The following is a 24,382-nucleotide window of genomic DNA, read 5'->3' as shown; positions in this document are numbered from 1 at the left end:
CATTAACTAATATTTCGATTTTATAAAAACCAGGAGCAATTTCAGACACTCTTTTTTGCACCAGTGCCTGAAAATTATAAATATTTTCTCTCCTGACTCCCATGCAGCCCCCTTTTTCATTAGTAGGTGAAATATGGGTAAAGCATTATCTTCAGTTATCAATCTATTGATTTCTTGTCTTTGAATTTGGCATTTCGTAGGGCGAATGTGGCCTAGGGGCTATAACTGAGCAGAAATAAGCCTCCCACAAATAGTAAAATAGGTTGAGTGGTGGGGATTTTTCATTTTGGTGTGAACAGAGCTGTGTAATCAGGGGGATAGTGCCTGTGCTGCTGGCTAGGCATATTGGCCTAGTGTTAGCTCTCACTCACGAAATGATGGGCAAAGTTTGGAGCTGGTCAAACTCCCTTTATTAGGTGCAATCAGAAGACAGACATGTTGAAGTTTTCAAGAGTCAGAAAAGGGTAAAGTCCGGCGTGTGCTTCATTGGGCCTGCATCATGCCTGTTGCAGCAGCTGGCCTGGCCTGGCCCTGGGTCTTTAAACAACCCAGCACTCAGTCGTTAGCTAGCAAGCAAGGCCCCCGAACGCCCACGAACGCCCATGTTCTGTTTAGAGGAAGACTGCAGACAATTTGGCACCCTGCTAAATGAGGGTGCTTTCCCATGAGCGACCTTCGAGTAGGAAAAGCTTTAGCCTAAGACAAGTTGTCAAGCTTAAAATTCTGCTGAAAGCCATATGTTGGAGGCCATATCATGATGGAAGCCTGTGAATGTCTCAGGCCAAAGTAAGCATGGGAGGACATTATTTGCATAGGACAGCCCCCTTCAAAATCACATCATCATGCTGCAGTTGCCATGTAGTGTTACTAGAGGGCAGCAGTATGACCATAATAGAAGAGAGAAGTGTTAAATCTGTTTGCTGACGTACCGCTTGTCTTTCTTGGTCTTTGCTGGGCCTGTGGAGCGGGGGACTACAATAAGCGAGTGAATGAGTAATGAGGAAAGATTATCCTGCATTTGTGGGGAAGGGAGAGCACTTGGAGGGAAAACGGCAAGATGACAGAGTTAAAGCATAGATGTTTGCTGAGTGATTGGGTGAGTGTGTCATCTGTCTCTTTGAAAGGACACGTGAGAGAAGAACAGGAGCCCATGGCCTTCAGATGAGAGAAGAAGCATAGAAGAGCATTTTCCACAAAATAAAAACCTTTACTTCATCTCAAAGCTTCCAACTTTGCAGGTTGTAAGATTTGCCTTGTTGCTGCATAAATAGGCAGAACTAGTGAGGCTCTTCCCAGAATATAAGTAGCATACTCTTTGGGAGTATCCTTAGGCCAGGCATGTCAGGCACATAATTGGGGATATGAGGCCAAGAAAAACGTTAGGAAGCTTGCTCTAATCATCTGCAGGATAGAAGGACAATGGAGAGAAACTAGAGAGGGAACCAGGCTGCACAAAAAAAAGGGGCAGGGTGGCACATTACACCCTAGCAGGAATATCTGATCCCCATACCTCTACCCCTGGGACACCATTTGTGACTTCTCAATACCCCCATCTCATTGCCACTCAAGTGTTCCGTCCTAGTATCTGAATGACCATAAACACCCTTCCTTTCGGCCCTCCTTTTGTAATTCTCCCAGTAACCCAGGTGCTTTGCCACTGTCCAGCCTCCAGTGACCAGTTGGATGCACATTGCTCGGCACCCTATCCACTTACCACTCCGTGCAGCCCCTCTCCGCACACTCAAACTACCCTTCTTTAAATTCGATATACACGATCTGCCTCACTATAAGCTGTGACCTTCCCTCTGTGGATTATATACCCAATCCAAGGAGGACAAGTCACTTGTCGAGCACCCCAAACTCTCTGCAGACGCTGCCAATTCAGGGACTACTGCCTAGTTTGCATGCCATGATTATTCTCTATGCCACATCCAACCAATTGCCACATGCGCCGTCTCCCTGACTCATTCATCTACTTCCCCAAACCACCCGCCTTATTCACCAAATTTGAATGCTCTCAGCTGTCATAGCGGGCATCTCTGCTTCCTGTTCACCCACTTTTCCCCTTCTTTCTTAGTTGCCCACCTGTGCTCAGATGGCCATTCCTCCAAGTGCCACTTGAAGCTCGCCTTCCTTCTGGTTCTCTACCTTATAAAGCCCCTTTCAGTACTACCATCACAGCAATTGTCATTTTGTGGCTGCTCCTTTGTGGTGAGTAAATGAAGAAGAGGGTATCGCACAAGAAAGTACCCACACAATGGGGGGGACACTTGTCAACATTCCCCTTCCCTTCAGTGTCTTAAGCATCTGTTTTCAATACAACTACCCCAAGAGACCTCATAACAGATCCTGCGAGGGTGGGGGGTGGGGGTAATAAAAACTTGGGGTGCCTTGTCCCCCCTCACCGTGTCTTACCACGTGCTCCTTGCTGTCACCTCTTTCAATACCATAACTACAGTATGTCTGTCTGGTGCCCCCCTTGTGGTCGGTAATAAAAAAGTGCCCTAAGGCTGTTCCCCTAAGTTCCCTCTGTTGCCCCTATACTTTTGGGGTACACCCCCTCTCCCCGGAAAAGGGGGGGGGCAAAAAAAAATGATGGGTAGCGCACCCAAAGCCAAACCACATCATTCTGTGCCTTCTAGCACCCTCTTTTGTAATGCACCCCAACACCCCTTTTTTACACTGCTCCCCAAAATTTGTCCCCCCCACTCTGTATTTGGGGAGGGGGAGGGAGCGGTCATAAAATGTTGGGGGTCTACTATCGTAGTGCCCCTCCTATCAGGTCACCCCCCCTCTGTTTGCTGAAGGGGGAGGGGTACTCTTTCCTTGTTGGGCTCACTCCCCTATGCTCCGCCCCCTGACCTATTGCCCCAGACTCTGCCTACTTCTCCCTTTCCTCTGTGGCCCCACCCCTCTCTACACATGCCCCTCCCCTTGGTCCCTCCTAGGCTGTATGCCACCACCCTAGGCTCCTCCCCCCAACTATGCCCCCCCTTCTTTCTGCTTTCCTTTCTTACTCCACCCATTCACACTCCCCCTCTGTGGCTCCTCCCCCAGGCTGTATGCCACCACCTGTCCCTAGGCTCCTCCCCGAACTATGCCCCCCCCCTCTCTCTGCTTTCCTTTTTTACTCCACCCATTCACACTCCCCCTCTGTGGCTCCTCCCCTCTACTCTACTCTACTCCCACTCGGCCTGGGCCTGAACCTCACTCTCTCTGCCCAGACACTCCAACCACTCTGTTCTCCACCATTCAGGCTTCTCTCCTTACACACCAACCACTCTTACATCCACCAATCACCAGACAGGCACACCTCCACACATTTTACTTACCGACTTACCTCTGCATCACCGCCATCAGTCATCTGGTGCCGAACCCGGGATTTGAACCCTGGTCGCCTGGGTGGAAGGCAGGAACTTACCCACTGGACCACACGGGCTTCCATGTTTGTATTATTTCCAATAGTCCCTATATCATGGCTATGGTGTGTCATGTAGACTAGGGGGCCTGTATGTAGCTTATAGATGCTCCTGAATCCCTGATTACCAGCAAGGAGCAATAGCTCAGTGGTAATGTCATCTGCCTCTGATGCTGAAAGCTCCCCTGGCCGAGGGTTCAAATCCCGCCATGGGTGGAAAAAAAAATGTTTTTCTTTTTTTTTCCATTAACTAATATTTCGATTTTATAAAAACCAGGAGCAATTTCAGACACTCTTTTTTGCACCAGTGCCTGAAAATTATAAATATTTTCTCTCCTGACTCCCATGCAGCCCCCTTTTTCATTAGTAGGTGAAATATGGGTAAAGCATTATCTTCAGTTATCAATCTATTGATTTCTTGTCTTTGAATTTGGCATTTCGTAGGGCGAATGTGGCCTAGGGGCTATAACTGAGCAGAAATAAGCCTCCCACAAATAGTAAAATAGGTTGAGTGGTGGGGATTTTTCATTTTGGTGTGAACAGAGCTGTGTAATCAGGGGGATAGTGCCTGTGCTGCTGGCTAGGCATATTGGCCTAGTGTTAGCTCTCACTCACGAAATGATGGGCAAAGTTTGGAGCTGGTCAAACTCCCTTTATTAGGTGCAATCAGAAGACAGACATGTTGAAGTTTTCAAGAGTCAGAAAAGGGTAAAGTCCGGCGTGTGCTTCATTGGGCCTGCATCATGCCTGTTGCAGCAGCTGGCCTGGCCTGGCCCTGGGTCTTTAAACAACCCAGCACTCAGTCGTTAGCTAGCAAGCAAGGCCCCCGAACGCCCACGAACGCCCATGTTCTGTTTAGAGGAAGACTGCAGACAATTTGGCACCCTGCTAAATGAGGGTGCTTTCCCATGAGCGACCTTCGAGTAGGAAAAGCTTTAGCCTAAGACAAGTTGTCAAGCTTAAAATTCTGCTGAAAGCCATATGTTGGAGGCCATATCATGATGGAAGCCTGTGAATGTCTCAGGCCAAAGTAAGCATGGGAGGACATTATTTGCATAGGACAGCCCCCTTCAAAATCACATCATCATGCTGCAGTTGCCATGTAGTGTTACTAGAGGGCAGCAGTATGACCATAATAGAAGAGAGAAGTGTTAAATCTGTTTGCTGACGTACCGCTTGTCTTTCTTGGTCTTTGCTGGGCCTGTGGAGCGGGGGACTACAATAAGCGAGTGAATGAGTAATGAGGAAAGATTATCCTGCATTTGTGGGGAAGGGAGAGCACTTGGAGGGAAAACGGCAAGATGACAGAGTTAAAGCATAGATGTTTGCTGAGTGATTGGGTGAGTGTGTCATCTGTCTCTTTGAAAGGACACGTGAGAGAAGAACAGGAGCCCATGGCCTTCAGATGAGAGAAGAAGCATAGAAGAGCATTTTCCACAAAATAAAAACCTTTACTTCATCTCAAAGCTTCCAACTTTGCAGGTTGTAAGATTTGCCTTGTTGCTGCATAAATAGGCAGAACTAGTGAGGCTCTTCCCAGAATATAAGTAGCATACTCTTTGGGAGTATCCTTAGGCCAGGCATGTCAGGCACATAATTGGGGATATGAGGCCAAGAAAAACGTTAGGAAGCTTGCTCTAATCATCTGCAGGATAGAAGGACAATGGAGAGAAACTAGAGAGGGAACCAGGCTGCACAAAAAAAAGGGGCAGGGTGGCACATTACACCCTAGCAGGAATATCTGATCCCCATACCTCTACCCCTGGGACACCATTTGTGACTTCTCAATACCCCCATCTCATTGCCACTCAAGTGTTCCGTCCTAGTATCTGAATGACCATAAACACCCTTCCTTTCGGCCCTCCTTTTGTAATTCTCCCAGTAACCCAGGTGCTTTGCCACTGTCCAGCCTCCAGTGACCAGTTGGATGCACATTGCTCGGCACCCTATCCACTTACCACTCCGTGCAGCCCCTCTCCGCACACTCAAACTACCCTTCTTTAAATTCGATATACACGATCTGCCTCACTATAAGCTGTGACCTTCCCTCTGTGGATTATATATCCAATCCAAGGAGGACAAGTCACTTGTCGAGCACCCCAAACTCTCTGCAGACGCTGCCAATTCAGGGACTACTGCCTAGTTTGCATGCCATGATTATTCTCTATGCCACATCCAACCAATTGCCACATGCGCCGTCTCCCTGACTCATTCATCTACTTCCCCAAACCACCCGCCTTATTCACCAAATTTGAATGCTCTCAGCTGTCATAGCGGGCATCTCTGCTTCCTGTTCACCCACTTTTCCCCTTCTTTCTTAGTTGCCCACCTGTGCTCAGATGGCCATTCCTCCAAGTGCCACTTGAAGCTCGCCTTCCTTCTGGTTCTCTACCTTATAAAGCCCCTTTCAGTACTACCATCACAGCAATTGTCATTTTGTGGCTGCTCCTTTGTGGTGAGTAAATGAAGAAGAGGGTATCGCACAAGAAAGTACCCACACAATGGGGGGGACACTTGTCAACATTCCCCTTCCCTTCAGTGTCTTAAGCATCTGTTTTCAATACAACTACCCCAAGAGACCTCATAACAGATCCTGCGAGGGTGGGGGGTGGGGGTAATAAAAACTTGGGGTGCCTTGTCCCCCCTCACCGTGTCTTACCACGTGCTCCTTGCTGTCACCTCTTTCAATACCATAACTACAGTATGTCTGTCTGGTGCCCCCCTTGTGGTCGGTAATAAAAAAGTGCCCTAAGGCTGTTCCCCTAAGTTCCCTCTGTTGCCCCTATACTTTTGGGGTACACCCCCTCTCCCCGGAAAAGGGGGGGGGCAAAAAAAAATGATGGGTAGCGCACCCAAAGCCAAACCACATCATTCTGTGCCTTCTAGCACCCTCTTTTGTAATGCACCCCAACACCCCTTTTTTACACTGCTCCCCAAAATTTGTCCCCCCCACTCTGTATTTGGGGAGGGGGAGGGAGCGGTCATAAAATGTTGGGGGTCTACTATCGTAGTGCCCCTCCTATCAGGTCACCCCCCCTCTGTTTGCTGAAGGGGGAGGGGTACTCTTTCCTTGTTGGGCTCACTCCCCTATGCTCCGCCCCCTGACCTATTGCCCCAGACTCTGCCTACTTCTCCCTTTCCTCTGTGGCCCCACCCCTCTCTACACATGCCCCTCCCCTTGGTCCCTCCTAGGCTGTATGCCACCACCCTAGGCTCCTCCCCCCAACTATGCCCCCCCTTCTTTCTGCTTTCCTTTCTTACTCCACCCATTCACACTCCCCCTCTGTGGCTCCTCCCCCAGGCTGTATGCCACCACCTGTCCCTAGGCTCCTCCCCGAACTATGCCCCCCCCCCCTCTCTCTGCTTTCCTTTTTTACTCCGCCCATTCACACTCCCCCTCTGTGGCTCCTCCCCTCTACTCTACTCTACTCCCACTCGGCCTGGGCCTGAACCTCACTCTCTCTGCCCAGACACTCCAACCACTCTGTTCTCCACCATTCAGGCTTCTCTCCTTACACACCAACCACTCTTACATCCACCAATCACCAGACAGGCACACCTCCACACATTTTACTTACCGACTTACCTCTGCATCACCGCCATCAGTCATCTGGTGCCGAACCCGGGATTTGAACCCTGGTCGCCTGGGTGGAAGGCAGGAACTTACCCACTGGACCACACGGGCTTCCATGTTTGTATTATTTCCAATAGTCCCTATATCATGGCTATGGTGTGTCATGTAGACTAGGGGGCCTGTATGTAGCTTATAGATGCTCCTGAATCCCTGATTACCAGCAAGGAGCAATAGCTCAGTGGTAATGTCATCTGCCTCTGATGCTGAAAGCTCCCCTGGCCGAGGGTTCAAATCCCGCCATGGGTGGAAAAAAAAATGTTTTTCTTTTTTTTTCCATTAACTAATATTTCGATTTTATAAAAACCAGGAGCAATTTCAGACACTCTTTTTTGCACCAGTGCCTGAAAATTATAAATATTTTCTCTCCTGACTCCCATGCAGCCCCCTTTTTCATTAGTAGGTGAAATATGGGTAAAGCATTATCTTCAGTTATCAATCTATTGATTTCTTGTCTTTGAATTTGGCATTTCGTAGGGCGAATGTGGCCTAGGGGCTATAACTGAGCAGAAATAAGCCTCCCACAAATAGTAAAATAGGTTGAGTGGTGGGGATTTTTCATTTTGGTGTGAACAGAGCTGTGTAATCAGGGGGATAGTGCCTGTGCTGCTGGCTAGGCATATTGGCCTAGTGTTAGCTCTCACTCACGAAATGATGGGCAAAGTTTGGAGCTGGTCAAACTCCCTTTATTAGGTGCAATCAGAAGACAGACATGTTGAAGTTTTCAAGAGTCAGAAAAGGGTAAAGTCCGGCGTGTGCTTCATTGGGCCTGCATCATGCCTGTTGCAGCAGCTGGCCTGGCCTGGCCCTGGGTCTTTAAACAACCCAGCACTCAGTCGTTAGCTAGCAAGCAAGGCCCCCGAACGCCCACGAACGCCCATGTTCTGTTTAGAGGAAGACTGCAGACAATTTGGCACCCTGCTAAATGAGGGTGCTTTCCCATGAGCGACCTTCGAGTAGGAAAAGCTTTAGCCTAAGACAAGTTGTCAAGCTTAAAATTCTGCTGAAAGCCATATGTTGGAGGCCATATCATGATGGAAGCCTGTGAATGTCTCAGGCCAAAGTAAGCATGGGAGGACATTATTTGCATAGGACAGCCCCCTTCAAAATCACATCATCATGCTGCAGTTGCCATGTAGTGTTACTAGAGGGCAGCAGTATGACCATAATAGAAGAGAGAAGTGTTAAATCTGTTTGCTGACGTACCGCTTGTCTTTCTTGGTCTTTGCTGGGCCTGTGGAGCGGGGGACTACAATAAGCGAGTGAATGAGTAATGAGGAAAGATTATCCTGCATTTGTGGGGAAGGGAGAGCACTTGGAGGGAAAACGGCAAGATGACAGAGTTAAAGCATAGATGTTTGCTGAGTGATTGGGTGAGTGTGTCATCTGTCTCTTTGAAAGGACACGTGAGAGAAGAACAGGAGCCCATGGCCTTCAGATGAGAGAAGAAGCATAGAAGAGCATTTTCCACAAAATAAAAACCTTTACTTCATCTCAAAGCTTCCAACTTTGCAGGTTGTAAGATTTGCCTTGTTGCTGCATAAATAGGCAGAACTAGTGAGGCTCTTCCCAGAATATAAGTAGCATACTCTTTGGGAGTATCCTTAGGCCAGGCATGTCAGGCACATAATTGGGGATATGAGGCCAAGAAAAACGTTAGGAAGCTTGCTCTAATCATCTGCAGGATAGAAGGACAATGGAGAGAAACTAGAGAGGGAACCAGGCTGCACAAAAAAAAGGGGCAGGGTGGCACATTACACCCTAGCAGGAATATCTGATCCCCATACCTCTACCCCTGGGACACCATTTGTGACTTCTCAATACCCCCATCTCATTGCCACTCAAGTGTTCCGTCCTAGTATCTGAATGACCATAAACACCCTTCCTTTCGGCCCTCCTTTTGTAATTCTCCCAGTAACCCAGGTGCTTTGCCACTGTCCAGCCTCCAGTGACCAGTTGGATGCACATTGCTCGGCACCCTATCCACTTACCACTCCGTGCAGCCCCTCTCCGCACACTCAAACTACCCTTCTTTAAATTCGATATACACGATCTGCCTCACTATAAGCTGTGACCTTCCCTCTGTGGATTATATACCCAATCCAAGGAGGACAAGTCACTTGTCGAGCACCCCAAACTCTCTGCAGACGCTGCCAATTCAGGGACTACTGCCTAGTTTGCATGCCATGATTATTCTCTATGCCACATCCAACCAATTGCCACATGCGCCGTCTCCCTGACTCATTCATCTACTTCCCCAAACCACCCGCCTTATTCACCAAATTTGAATGCTCTCAGCTGTCATAGCGGGCATCTCTGCTTCCTGTTCACCCACTTTTCCCCTTCTTTCTTAGTTGCCCACCTGTGCTCAGATGGCCATTCCTCCAAGTGCCACTTGAAGCTCGCCTTCCTTCTGGTTCTCTACCTTATAAAGCCCCTTTCAGTACTACCATCACAGCAATTGTCATTTTGTGGCTGCTCCTTTGTGGTGAGTAAATGAAGAAGAGGGTATCGCACAAGAAAGTACCCACACAATGGGGGGGACACTTGTCAACATTCCCCTTCCCTTCAGTGTCTTAAGCATCTGTTTTCAATACAACTACCCCAAGAGACCTCATAACAGATCCTGCGAGGGTGGGGGGTGGGGGTAATAAAAACTTGGGGTGCCTTGTCCCCCCTCACCGTGTCTTACCACGTGCTCCTTGCTGTCACCTCTTTCAATACCATAACTACAGTATGTCTGTCTGGTGCCCCCCTTGTGGTCGGTAATAAAAAAGTGCCCTAAGGCTGTTCCCCTAAGTTCCCTCTGTTGCCCCTATACTTTTGGGGTACACCCCCTCTCCCCGGAAAAGGGGGGGGGGCAAAAAAAAATGATGGGTAGCGCACCCAAAGCCAAACCACATCATTCTGTGCCTTCTAGCACCCTCTTTTGTAATGCACCCCAACACCCCTTTTTTACACTGCTCCCCAAAATTTGTCCCCCCCACTCTGTATTTGGGGAGGGGGAGGGAGCGGTCATAAAATGTTGGGGGTCTACTATCGTAGTGCCCCTCCTATCAGGTCACCCCCCCTCTGTTTGCTGAAGGGGGAGGGGTACTCTTTCCTTGTTGGGCTCACTCCCCTATGCTCCGCCCCCTGACCTATTGCCCCAGACTCTGCCTACTTCTCCCTTTCCTCTGTGGCCCCACCCCTCTCTACACATGCCCCTCCCCTTGGTCCCTCCTAGGCTGTATGCCACCACCCTAGGCTCCTCCCCCCAACTATGCCCCCCCTTCTTTCTGCTTTCCTTTCTTACTCCACCCATTCACACTCCCCCTCTGTGGCTCCTCCCCCAGGCTGTATGCCACCACCTGTCCCTAGGCTCCTCCCCGAACTATGCCCCCCCCTCTCTCTGCTTTCCTTTTTTACTCCGCCCATTCACACTCCCCCTCTGTGGCTCCTCCCCTCTACTCCTACTCGGCCTGGGCCTGAACCTCACTCTCTCTGCCCAGACACTCCAACCACTCTGTTCTCCACCATTCAGGCTTCTCTCCTTACACACCAACCACTCTTACATCCACCAATCACCAGACAGGCACACCTCCACACATTTTACTTACCGACTTACCTCTGCATCACCGCCATCAGTCATCTGGTGCCGAACCCGGGATTTGAACCCTGGTCGCCTGGGTGGAAGGCAGGAACTTACCCACTGGACCACACGGGCTTCCATGTTTGTATTATTTCCAATAGTCCCTATATCATGGCTATGGTGTGTCATGTAGACTAGGGGGCCTGTATGTAGCTTATAGATGCTCCTGAATCCCTGATTACCAGCAAGGAGCAATAGCTCAGTGGTAATGTCATCTGCCTCTGATGCTGAAAGCTCCCCTGGCCGAGGGTTCAAATCCCGCCATGGGTGGAAAAAAAAATGTTTTTCTTTTTTTTTCCATTAACTAATATTTCGATTTTATAAAAACCAGGAGCAATTTCAGACACTCTTTTTTGCACCAGTGCCTGAAAATTATAAATATTTTCTCTCCTGACTCCCATGCAGCCCCCTTTTTCATTAGTAGGTGAAATATGGGTAAAGCATTATCTTCAGTTATCAATCTATTGATTTCTTGTCTTTGAATTTGGCATTTCGTAGGGCGAATGTGGCCTAGGGGCTATAACTGAGCAGAAATAAGCCTCCCACAAATAGTAAAATAGGTTGAGTGGTGGGGATTTTTCATTTTGGTGTGAACAGAGCTGTGTAATCAGGGGGATAGTGCCTGTGCTGCTGGCTAGGCATATTGGCCTAGTGTTAGCTCTCACTCACGAAATGATGGGCAAAGTTTGGAGCTGGTCAAACTCCCTTTATTAGGTGCAATCAGAAGACAGACATGTTGAAGTTTTCAAGAGTCAGAAAAGGGTAAAGTCCGGCGTGTGCTTCATTGGGCCTGCATCATGCCTGTTGCAGCAGCTGGCCTGGCCTGGCCCTGGGTCTTTAAACAACCCAGCACTCAGTCGTTAGCTAGCAAGCAAGGCCCCCGAACGCCCACGAACGCCCATGTTCTGTTTAGAGGAAGACTGCAGACAATTTGGCACCCTGCTAAATGAGGGTGCTTTCCCATGAGCGACCTTCGAGTAGGAAAAGCTTTAGCCTAAGACAAGTTGTCAAGCTTAAAATTCTGCTGAAAGTAATATGTTGGAGGCCATATCATGATGGAAGCCTGTGAATGTCTCAGGCCAAAGTAAGCATGGGAGGACATTATTTGCATAGGACAGCCCCCTTCAAAATCACATCATCATGCTGCAGTTGCCATGTAGTGTTACTAGAGGGCAGCAGTATGACCATAATAGAAGAGAGAAGTGTTAAATCTGTTTGCTGACGTACCGCTTGTCTTTCTTGGTCTTTGCTGGGCCTGTGGAGCGGGGGACTACAATAAGCGAGTGAATGAGTAATGAGGAAAGATTATCCTGCATTTGTGGGGAAGGGAGAGCACTTGGAGGGAAAACGGCAAGATGACAGAGTTAAAGCATAGATGTTTGCTGAGTGATTGGGTGAGTGTGTCATCTGTCTCTTTGAAAGGACACGTGAGAGAAGAACAGGAGCCCATGGCCTTCAGATGAGAGAAGAAGCATAGAAGAGCATTTTCCACAAAATAAAAACCTTTACTTCATCTCAAAGCTTCCAACTTTGCAGGTTGTAAGATTTGCCTTGTTGCTGCATAAATAGGCAGAACTAGTGAGGCTCTTCCCAGAATATAAGTAGCATACTCTTTGGGAGTATCCTTAGGCCAGGCATGTCAGGCACATAATTGGGGATATGAGGCCAAGAAAAACGTTAGGAAGCTTGCTCTAATCATCTGCAGGATAGAAGGACAATGGAGAGAAACTAGAGAGGGAACCAGGCTGCACAAAAAAAAGGGGCAGGGTGGCACATTACACCCTAGCAGGAATATCTGATCCCCATACCTCTACCCCTGGGAGACACCATTTGTGACTTCTCAATACCCCCATCTCATTGCCACTCAAGTGTTCCGTCCTAGTATCTGAATGACCATAAACACCCTTCCTTTCGGCCCTCCTTTTGTAATTCTCCCAGTAACCCAGGTGCTTTGCCACTGTCCAGCCTCCAGTGACCAGTTGGATGCACATTGCTCGGCACCCTATCCACTTACCACTCCGTGCAGCCCCTCTCCGCACACTCAAACTACCCTTCTTTAAATTCGATATACACGATCTGCCTCACTATAAGCTGTGACCTTCCCTCTGTGGATTATATACCCAATCCAAGGAGGACAAGTCACTTGTCGAGCACCCCAAACTCTCTGCAGACGCTGCCAATTCAGGGACTACTGCCTAGTTTGCATGCCATGATTATTCTCTATGCCACATCCAACCAATTGCCACATGCGCCGTCTCCCTGACTCATTCATCTACTTCCCCAAACCACCCGCCTTATTCACCAAATTTGAATGCTCTCAGCTGTCATAGCGGGCATCTCTGCTTCCTGTTCACCCACTTTTCCCCTTCTTTCTTAGTTGCCCACCTGTGCTCAGATGGCCATTCCTCCAAGTGCCACTTGAAGCTCGCCTTCCTTCTGGTTCTCTACCTTATAAAGCCCCTTTCAGTACTACCATCACAGCAATTGTCATTTTGTGGCTGCTCCTTTGTGGTGAGTAAATGAAGAAGAGGGTATCGCACAAGAAAGTACCCACACAATGGGGGGGACACTTGTCAACATTCCCCTTCCCTTCAGTGTCTTAAGCATCTGTTTTCAATACAACTACCCCAAGAGACCTCATAACAGATCCTGCGAGGGTGGGGGGTGGGGGTAATAAAAACTTGGGGTGCCTTGTCCCCCCTCACCGTGTCTTACCACGTGCTCCTTGCTGTCACCTCTTTCAATACCATAACTACAGTATGTCTGTCTGGTGCCCCCCTTGTGGTCGGTAATAAAAAAGTGCCCTAAGGCTGTTCCCCTAAGTTCCCTCTGTTGCCCCTATACTTTTGGGGTACACCCCCTCTCCCCGGAAAAGGGGGGGGGCAAAAAAAAATGATGGGTAGCGCACCCAAAGCCAAACCACATCATTCTGTGCCTTCTAGCACCCTCTTTTGTAATGCACCCCAACACCCCTTTTTTACACTGCTCCCCAAAATTTGTCCCCCCCACTCTGTATTTGGGGAGGGGGAGGGAGCGGTCATAAAATGTTGGGGGTCTACTATCGTAGTGCCCCTCCTATCAGGTCACCCCCCCTCTGTTTGCTGAAGGGGGAGGGGTACTCTTTCCTTGTTGGGCTCACTCCCCTATGCTCCGCCCCCTGACCTATTGCCCCAGACTCTGCCTACTTCTCCCTTTCCTCTGTGGCCCCACCCCTCTCTACACATGCCCCTCCCCTTGGTCCCTCCTAGGCTGTATGCCACCACCCTAGGCTCCTCCCCCCAACTATGCCCCCCCTTCTTTCTGCTTTCCTTTCTTACTCCACCCATTCACACTCCCCCTCTGTGGCTCCTCCCCCAGGCTGTATGCCACCACCTGTCCCTAGGCTCCTCCCCGAACTATGCCCCCCCCTCTCTCTGCTTTCCTTTTTTACTCCGCCCATTCACACTCCCCCTCTGTGGCTCCTCCCCTCTACTCCCACTCGGCCTGGGCCTGAACCTCACTCTCTCTGCCCAGACACTCCAACCACTCTGTTCTCCACCATTCAGGCTTCTCTCCTTACACACCAACCACTCTTACATCCACCAATCACCAGACAGGCACACCTCCACACATTTTACTTACCGACTTACCTCTGCATCACCGCCATCAGTCATCTGGTGCCGAACCCGGGATTTGAACCCTGGTCGCCTGGGTGGAAGGCAGGAACTTACCCACTGGACCACACGGGCTTCCATGTTTGTATTATTTCCAATAGTCCCTATATCATGGCTATGGTGTGTCATGTAGACTAGGGGGCCTGTATGTAGCTTATAGATGCTCCTGAATCCCTGATTACCAGCAAGGAGCAATAGCTCAGTGGTAATGTCATCTGCCTCTGATGCTGAAAGCTCCCCTGGCCGAGGGTTCAAATCCCGCCATGGGTGGAAAAAAAAATGTTTTTCTTTTTTTTTCCATTAACTAATATTTCGATTTTATAAAAACCAGGAGCAATTTCAGACACTCTTTTTTGCACCAGTGCCTGAAAATTATAAATATTTTCTCTCCTGACTCCCATGCAGCCCCCTTTTTCATTAGTAGGTGAAATATGGGTAAAGCATTATCTTCAGTTATCAATCTATTGATTTCTTGTCTTTGAATTTGGCATTTCGTAGGGCGAATGTGGCCTAGGGGCTATAACTGAGCAGAAATAAGCCTCCCACAAATAGTAAAATAGGTTGAGTGGTGGGGATTTTTCATTTTGGTGTGAACAGAGCTGTGTAATCAGGGGGATAGTGCCTGTGCTGCTGGCTAGGCATATTGGCCTAGTGTTAGCTCTCACTCACGAAATGATGGGCAAAGTTTGGAGCTGGTCAAACTCCCTTTATTAGGTGCAATCAGAAGACAGACATGTTGAAGTTTTCAAGAGTCAGAAAAGGGTAAAGTCCGGCGTGTGCTTCATTGGGCCTGCATCATGCCTGTTGCAGCAGCTGGCCTGGCCTGGCCCTGGGTCTTTAAACAACCCAGCACTCAGTCGTTAGCTAGCAAGCAAGGCCCCCGAACGCCCACGAACGCCCATGTTCTGTTTAGAGGAAGACTGCAGACAATTTGGCACCCTGCTAAATGAGGGTGCTTTCCCATGAGCGACCTTCGAGTAGGAAAAGCTTTAGCCTAAGACAAGTTGTCAAGCTTAAAATTCTGCTGAAAGCCATATGTTGGAGGCCATATCATGATGGAAGCCTGTGAATGTCTCAGGCCAAAGTAAGCATGGGAGGACATTATTTGCATAGGACAGCCCCCTTCAAAATCACATCATCATGCTGCAGTTGCCATGTAGTGTTACTAGAGGGCAGCAGTATGACCATAATAGAAGAGAGAAGTGTTAAATCTGTTTGCTGACGTACCGCTTGTCTTTCTTGGTCTTTGCTGGGCCTGTGGAGCGGGGGACTACAATAAGCGAGTGAATGAGTAATGAGGAAAGATTATCCTGCATTTGTGGGGAAGGGAGAGCACTTGGAGGGAAAACGGCAAGATGACAGAGTTAAAGCATAGATGTTTGCTGAGTGATTGGGTGAGTGTGTCATCTGTCTCTTTGAAAGGACACGTGAGAGAAGAACAGGAGCCCATGGCCTTCAGATGAGAGAAGAAGCATAGAAGAGCATTTTCCACAAAATAAAAACCTTTACTTCATCTCAAAGCTTCCAACTTTGCAGGTTGTAAGATTTGCCTTGTTGCTGCATAAATAGGCAGAACTAGTGAGGCTCTTCCCAGAATATAAGTAGCATACTCTTTGGGAGTATCCTTAGGCCAGGCATGTCAGGCACATAATTGGGGATATGAGGCCAAGAAAAACGTTAGGAAGCTTGCTCTAATCATCTGCAGGATAGAAGGACAATGGAGAGAAACTAGAGAGGGAACCAGGCTGCACAAAAAAAAGGGGCAGGGTGGCACATTACACCCTAGCAGGAATATCTGATCCCCATACCTCTACCCCTGGGACACCATTTGTGACTTCTCAATACCCCCATCTCATTGCCACTCAAGTGTTCCGTCCTAGTATCTGAATGACCATAAACACCCTTCCTTTCGGCCCTCCTTTTGTAATTCTCCCAGTAACCCAGGTGCTTTGCCACTGTCCAGCCTCCAGTGACCAGTTGGATGCACATTGCTCGGCACCCTATCCACTTACCACTCCGTGCAGCCCCTCTCCGCACACTCAAACTACCCTTCTTTAAATTCGATATACACGATCTGCCTCACTATAAGCTGTGACCTTCCCTCTGTGGATTATATACCCAATCCAAGGAGGACAAGTCACTTGTCGAGCACCCCAAACTCTCTGCAGACGCTGCCAATTCAGGGACTACTGCCTAGTTTGCATGCCATGATTATTCTCTATGCCACATCCAACCAATTGCCACATGCGCCGTCTCCCTGACTCATTCATCTACTTCCCCAAACCACCCGCCTTATTCACCAAATTTGAATGCTCTCAGCTGTCATAGCGGGCATCTCTGCTTCCTGTTCACCCACTTTTCCCCTTCTTTCTTAGTTGCCCACCTGTGCTCAGATGGCCATTCCTCCAAGTGCCACTTGAAGCTCGCCTTCCTTCTGGTTCTCTACCTTATAAAGCCCCTTTCAGTACTACCATCACAGCAATTGTCATTTTGTGGCTGCTCCTTTGTGGTGAGTAAATGAAGAAGAGGGTATCGCACAAGAAAGTACCCACACAATGGGGGGGACACTTGTCAACATTCCCCTTCCCTTCAGTGTCTTAAGCATCTGTTTTCAATACAACTACCCCAAGAGACCTCATAACAGATCCTGCGAGGGTGGGGGGTGGGGGTAATAAAAACTTGGGGTGCCTTGTCCCCCCTCACCGTGTCTTACCACGTGCTCCTTGCTGTCACCTCTTTCAATACCATAACTACAGTATGTCTGTCTGGTGCCCCCCTTGTGGTCGGTAATAAAAAAGTGCCCTAAGGCTGTTCCCCTAAGTTCCCTCTGTTGCCCCTATACTTTTGGGGTACACCCCCTCTCCCCGGAAAAGGGGGGGGGGCAAAAAAAAATGATGGGTAGCGCACCCAAAGCCAAACCACATCATTCTGTGCCTTCTAGCACCCTCTTTTGTAATGCACCCCAACACCCCTTTTTTACACTGCTCCCCAAAATTTGTCCCCCCCACTCTGTATTTGGGGAGGGGGAGGGAGCGGTCATAAAATGTTGGGGGTCTACTATCGTAGTGCCCCTCCTATCAGGTCACCCCCCCTCTGTTTGCTGAAGGGGGAGGGGTACTCTTTCCTTGTTGGGCTCACTCCCCTATGCTCCGCCCCCTGACCTATTGCCCCAGACTCTGCCTACTTCTCCCTTTCCTCTGTGGCCCCACCCCTCTCTACACATGCCCCTCCCCTTGGTCCCTCCTAGGCTGTATGCCACCACCCTAGGCTCCTCCCCCCAACTATGCCCCCCCTTCTTTCTGCTTTCCTTTCTTACTCCACCCATTCACACTCCCCCTCTGTGGCTCCTCCCCCAGGCTGTATGCCACCACCTGTCCCTAGGCTCCTCCCCGAACTATGCCCCCCCCTCTCTCTGCTTTCCTTTTTTACTCCGCCCATTCACACTCCCCCTCTGTGGCTCCTCCCCTCTACTCCCACTCGGCCTGGGCCTGAACCTCACTCTCTCTGCCCAGACACTCCAACCACTCTGTTCTCCACCATTCAGGCTTCTCTCCTTACACACCAACCACTCTTACATCCACCAATCACCAGACAGGCACACCTCCACACATTTTACTTACCGACTTACCTCTGCATCACCGCCATCAGTCATCTGGTGCCGAACCCGGGATTTGAACCCTGGTCGCCTGGGTGGAAGGCAGGAACTTACCCACTGGACCACACGGGCTTCCATGTTTGTATTATTTCCAATAGTCCCTATATCATGGCTATGGTGTGTCATGTAGACTAGGGGGCCTGTATGTAGCTTATAGATGCTCCTGAATCCCTGATTACCAGCAAGGAGCAATAGCTCAGTGGTAATGTCATCTGCCTCTGATGCTGAAAGCTCCCCTGGCCGAGGGTTCAAATCCCGCCATGGGTGGAAAAAAAAATGTTTTTCTTTTTTTTTCCATTAACTAATATTTCGATTTTATAAAAACCAGGAGCAATTTCAGACACTCTTTTTTGCACCAGTGCCTGAAAATTATAAATATTTTCTCTCCTGACTCCCATGCAGCCCCCTTTTTCATTAGTAGGTGAAATATGGGTAAAGCATTATCTTCAGTTATCAATCTATTGATTTCTTGTCTTTGAATTTGGCATTTCGTAGGGCGAATGTGGCCTAGGGGCTATAACTGAGCAGAAATAAGCCTCCCACAAATAGTAAAATAGGTTGAGTGGTGGGGATTTTTCATTTTGGTGTGAACAGAGCTGTGTAATCAGGGGGATAGTGCCTGTGCTGCTGGCTAGGCATATTGGCCTAGTGTTAGCTCTCACTCACGAAATGATGGGCAAAGTTTGGAGCTGGTCAAACTCCCTTTATTAGGTGCAATCAGAAGACAGACATGTTGAAGTTTTCAAGAGTCAGAAAAGGGTAAAGTCCGGCGTGTGCTTCATTGGGCCTGCATCATGCCTGTTGCAGCAGCTGGCCTGGCCTGGCCCTGGGTCTTTAAACAACCCAGCACTCAGTCGTTAGCTAGCAAGCAAGGCCCCCGAACGCCCACGAACGCCCATGTTCTGTTTAGAGGAAGACTGCAGACAATTTGGCACCCTGCTAAATGAGGGTGCTTTCCCATGAGCGACCTTCGAGTAGGAAAAGCTTTAGCCTAAGACAAGTTGTCAAGCTTAAAATTCTGCTGAAAGCCATATGTTGGAGGCCATATCATGATGGAAGCCTGTGAATGTCTCAGGCCAAAGTAAGCATGGGAGGACATTATTTGCATAGGACAGCCCCCTTCAAAATCACATCATCATGCTGCAGTTGCCATGTAGTGTTACTAGAGGGCAGCAGTATGACCATAATAGAAGAGAGAAGTGTTAAATCTGTTTGCTGACGTACCGCTTGTCTTTCTTGGTCTTTGCTGGGCCTGTGGAGCGGGGGACTACAATAAGCGAGTGAATGAGTAATGAGGAAAGATTATCCTGCATTTGTGGGGAAGGGAGAGCACTTGGAGGGAAAACGGCAAGATGACAGAGTTAAAGCATAGATGTTTGCTGAGTGATTGGGTGAGTGTGTCATCTGTCTCTTTGAAAGGACACGTGAGAGAAGAACAGGAGCCCATGGCCTTCAGATGAGAGAAGAAGCATAGAAGAGCATTTTCCACAAAATAAAAACCTTTACTTCATCTCAAAGCTTCCAACTTTGCAGGTTGTAAGATTTGCCTTGTTGCTGCATAAATAGGCAGAACTAGTGAGGCTCTTCCCAGAATATAAGTAGCATACTCTTTGGGAGTATCCTTAGGCCAGGCATGTCAGGCACATAATTGGGGATATGAGGCCAAGAAAAACGTTGGGAAGCTTGCTCTAATCATCTGCAGGATAGAAGGACAATGGAGAGAAACTAGAGAGGGAACCAGGCTGCACAAAAAAAAGGGGCAGGGTGGCACATTACACCCTAGCAGGAATATCTGATCCCCATACCTCTACCCCTGGGACACCATTTGTGACTTCTCAATACCCCCATCTCATTGCCACTCAAGTGTTCCGTCCTAGTATCTGAATGACCATAAACACCCTTCCTTTCGGCCCTCCTTTTGTAATTCTCCCAGTAACCCAGGTGCTTTGCCACTGTCCAGCCTCCAGTGACCAGTTGGATGCACATTGCTCGGCACCCTATCCACTTACCACTCCGTGCAGCCCCTCTCCGCACACTCAAACTACCCTTCTTTAAATTCGATATACACGATCTGCCTCACTATAAGCTGTGACCTTCCCTCTGTGGATTATATACCCAATCCAAGGAGGACAAGTCACTTGTCGAGCACCCCAAACTCTCTGCAGACGCTGCCAATTCAGGGACTACTGCCTAGTTTGCATGCCATGATTATTCTCTATGCCACATCCAACCAATTGCCACATGCGCCGTCTCCCTGACTCATTCATCTACTTCCCCAAACCACCCGCCTTATTCACCAAATTTGAATGCTCTCAGCTGTCATAGCGGGCATCTCTGCTTCCTGTTCACCCACTTTTCCCCTTCTTTCTTAGTTGCCCACCTGTGCTCAGATGGCCATTCCTCCAAGTGCCACTTGAAGCTCGCCTTCCTTCTGGTTCTCTACCTTATAAAGCCCCTTTCAGTACTACCATCACAGCAATTGTCATTTTGTGGCTGCTCCTTTGTGGTGAGTAAATGAAGAAGAGGGTATCGCACAAGAAAGTACCCACACAATGGGGGGGACACTTGTCAACATTCCCCTTCCCTTCAGTGTCTTAAGCATCTGTTTTCAATACAACTACCCCAAGAGACCTCATAACAGATCCTGCGAGGGTGGGGGGTGGGGGTAATAAAAACTTGGGGTGCCTTGTCCCCCCTCACCGTGTCTTACCACGTGCTCCTTGCTGTCACCTCTTTCAATACCATAACTACAGTATGTCTGTCTGGTGCCCCCCTTGTGGTCGGTAATAAAAAAGTGCCCTAAGGCTGTTCCCCTAAGTTCCCTCTGTTGCCCCTATACTTTTGGGGTACACCCCCTCTCCCCGGAAAGGGGGGGGGGGGCAAAAAAAAATGATGGGTAGCGCACCCAAAGCCAAACCACATCATTCTGTGCCTTCTAGCACCCTCTTTTGTAATGCACCCCAACACCCCTTTTTTACACTGCTCCCCAAAATTTGTCCCCCCCACTCTGTATTTGGGGAGGGGGAGGGAGCGGTCATAAAATGTTGGGGGTCTACTATCGTAGTGCCCCTCCTATCAGGTCACCCCCCCTCTGTTTGCTGAAGGGGGAGGGGTACTCTTTCCTTGTTGGGCTCACTCCCCTATGCTCCGCCCCCTGACCTATTGCCCCAGACTCTGCCTACTTCTCCCTTTCCTCTGTGGCCCCACCCCTCTCTACACATGCCCCTCCCCTTGGTCCCTCCTAGGCTGTATGCCACCACCCTAGGCTCCTCCCCCCAACTATGCCCCCCCTTCTTTCTGCTTTCCTTTCTTACTCCACCCATTCACACTCCCCCTCTGTGGCTCCTCCCCCAGGCTGTATGCCACCACCTGTCCCTAGGCTCCTCCCCGAACTATGCCCCCCCCCTCTCTCTGCTTTCCTTTTTTACTCCACCCATTCACACTCCCCCTCTGTGGCTCCTCCCCTCTACTCTACTCTACTCCCACTTGGCCTGGGCCTGAACCTCACTCTCTCTGCCCAGACACTCCAACCACTCTGTTCTCCACCATTCAGGCTTCTCTCCTTACACACCAACCACTCTTACATCCACCAATCACCAGACAGGCACACCTCCACACATTTTACTTACCGACTTACCTCTGCATCACCGCCATCAGTCATCTGGTGCCGAACCCGGGATTTGAACCCTGGTCGCCTGGGTGGAAGGCAGGAACTTACCCACTGGACCACACGGGCTTCCATGTTTGTATTATTTCCAATAGTCCCTATATCATGGCTATGGTGTGTCATGTAGACTAGGGGGCCTGTATGTAGCTTATAGATGCTCCTGAATCCCTGATTACCAGCAAGGAGCAATAGCTCAGTGGTAATGTCATCTGCCTCTGATGCTGAAAGCTCCCCTGGCCGAGGGTTCAAATCCCGCCATGGGTGGAAAAAAAAATGTTTTTCTTTTTTTTTCCATTAACTAATATTTCGATTTTATAAAAACCAGGAGCAATTTCAGACACTCTTTTTTGCACCAGTGCCTGAAAATTATAAATATTTTCTCTCCTGACTCCCATGCAGCCCCCTTTTTCATTAGTAGGTGAAATATGGGTAAAGCATTATCTTCAGTTATCAATCTATTGATTTCTTGTCTTTGAATTTGGCATTTCGTAGGGCGAATGTGGCCTAGGGGCTATAACTGAGCAGAAATAAGCCTCCCACAAATAGTAAAATAGGTTGAGTGGTGGGGATTTTTCATTTTGGTGTGAACAGAGCTGTGTAATCAGGGGGATAGTGCCTGTGCTGCTGGCTAGGCATATTGGCCTAGTGTTAGCTCTCACTCACGAAATGATGGGCAAAGTTTGGAGCTGGTCAAACTCCCTTTATTAGGTGCAATCAGAAGACAGACATGTTGAAGTTTTCAAGAGTCAGAAAAGGGTAAAGTCCGGCGTGTGCTTCATTGGGCCTGCATCATGCCTGTTGCAGCAGCTGGCCTGGCCTGGCCCTGGGTCTTTAAACAACCCAGCACTCAGTCGTTAGCTAGCAAGCAAGGCCCCCGAACGCCCACGAACGCCCATGTTCTGTTTAGAGGAAGACTGCAGACAATTTGGCACCCTGCTAAATGAGGGTGCTTTCCCATGAGCGACCTTCGAGTAGGAAAAGCTTTAGCCTAAGACAAGTTGTCAAGCTTAAAATTCTGCTGAAAGCCATATGTTGGAGGCCATATCATGATGGAAGCCTGTGAATGTCTCAGGCCAAAGTAAGCATGGGAGGACATTATTTGCATAGGACAGCCCCCTTCAAAATCACATCATCATGCTGCAGTTGCCATGTAGTGTTACTAGAGGGCAGCAGTATGACCATAATAGAAGAGAGAAGTGTTAAATCTGTTTGCTGACGTACCGCTTGTCTTTCTTGGTCTTTGCTGGGCCTGTGGAGCGGGGGACTACAATAAGCGAGTGAATGAGTAATGAGGAAAGATTATCCTGCATTTGTGGGGAAGGGAGAGCACTTGGAGGGAAAACGGCAAGATGACAGAGTTAAAGCATAGATGTTTGCTGAGTGATTGGGTGAGTGTGTCATCTGTCTCTTTGAAAGGACACGTGAGAGAAGAACAGGAGCCCATGGCCTTCAGATGAGAGAAGAAGCATAGAAGAGCATTTTCCACAAAATAAAAACCTTTACTTCATCTCAAAGCTTCCAACTTTGCAGGTTGTAAGATTTGCCTTGTTGCTGCATAAATAGGCAGAACTAGTGAGGCTCTTCCCAGAATATAAGTAGCATACTCTTTGGGAGTATCCTTAGGCCAGGCATGTCAGGCACATAATTGGGGATATGAGGCCAAGAAAAACGTTAGGAAGCTTGCTCTAATCATCTGCAGGATAGAAGGACAATGGAGAGAAACTAGAGAGGGAACCAGGCTGCACAAAAAAAAGGGGCAGGGTGGCACATTACACCCTAGCAGGAATATCTGATCCCCATACCTCTACCCCTGGGACACCATTTGTGACTTCTCAATACCCCCATCTCATTGCCACTCAAGTGTTCCGTCCTAGTATCTGAATGACCATAAACACCCTTCCTTTCGGCCCTCCTTTTGTAATTCTCCCAGTAACCCAGGTGCTTTGCCACTGTCCAGCCTCCAGTGACCAGTTGGATGCACATTGCTCGGCACCCTATCCACTTACCACTCCGTGCAGCCCCTCTCCGCACACTCAAACTACCCTTCTTTAAATTCGATATACACGATCTGCCTCACTATAAGCTGTGACCTTCCCTCTGTGGATTATATACCCAATCCAAGGAGGACAAGTCACTTGTCGAGCACCCCAAACTCTCTGCAGACGCTGCCAATTCAGGGACTACTGCCTAGTTTGCATGCCATGATTATTCTCTATGCCACATCCAACCAATTGCCACATGCGCCGTCTCCCTGACTCATTCATCTACTTCCCCAAACCACCCGCCTTATTCACCAAATTTGAATGCTCTCAGCTGTCATAGCGGGCATCTCTGCTTCCTGTTCACCCACTTTTCCCCTTCTTTCTTAGTTGCCCACCTGTGCTCAGATGGCCATTCCTCCAAGTGCCACTTGAAGCTCGCCTTCCTTCTGGTTCTCTACCTTATAAAGCCCCTTTCAGTACTACCATCACAGCAATTGTCATTTTGTGGCTGCTCCTTTGTGGTGAGTAAATGAAGAAGAGGGTATCGCACAAGAAAGTACCCACACAATGGGGGGGACACTTGTCAACATTCCCCTTCCCTTCAGTGTCTTAAGCATCTGTTTTCAATACAACTACCCCAAGAGACCTCATAACAGATCCTGCGAGGGTGGGGGGTGGGGGTAATAAAAACTTGGGGTGCCTTGTCCCCCCTCACCGTGTCTTACCACGTGCTCCTTGCTGTCAC

Source organism: Pleurodeles waltl, chromosome 4_2, assembly GCF_031143425.1.
Source record: "Pleurodeles waltl isolate 20211129_DDA chromosome 4_2, aPleWal1.hap1.20221129, whole genome shotgun sequence".
In the NCBI taxonomy this organism is placed as follows: Eukaryota; Metazoa; Chordata; class Amphibia; order Caudata; family Salamandridae; genus Pleurodeles; species Pleurodeles waltl.
This window is presented reverse-complemented; position numbering follows the sequence as displayed.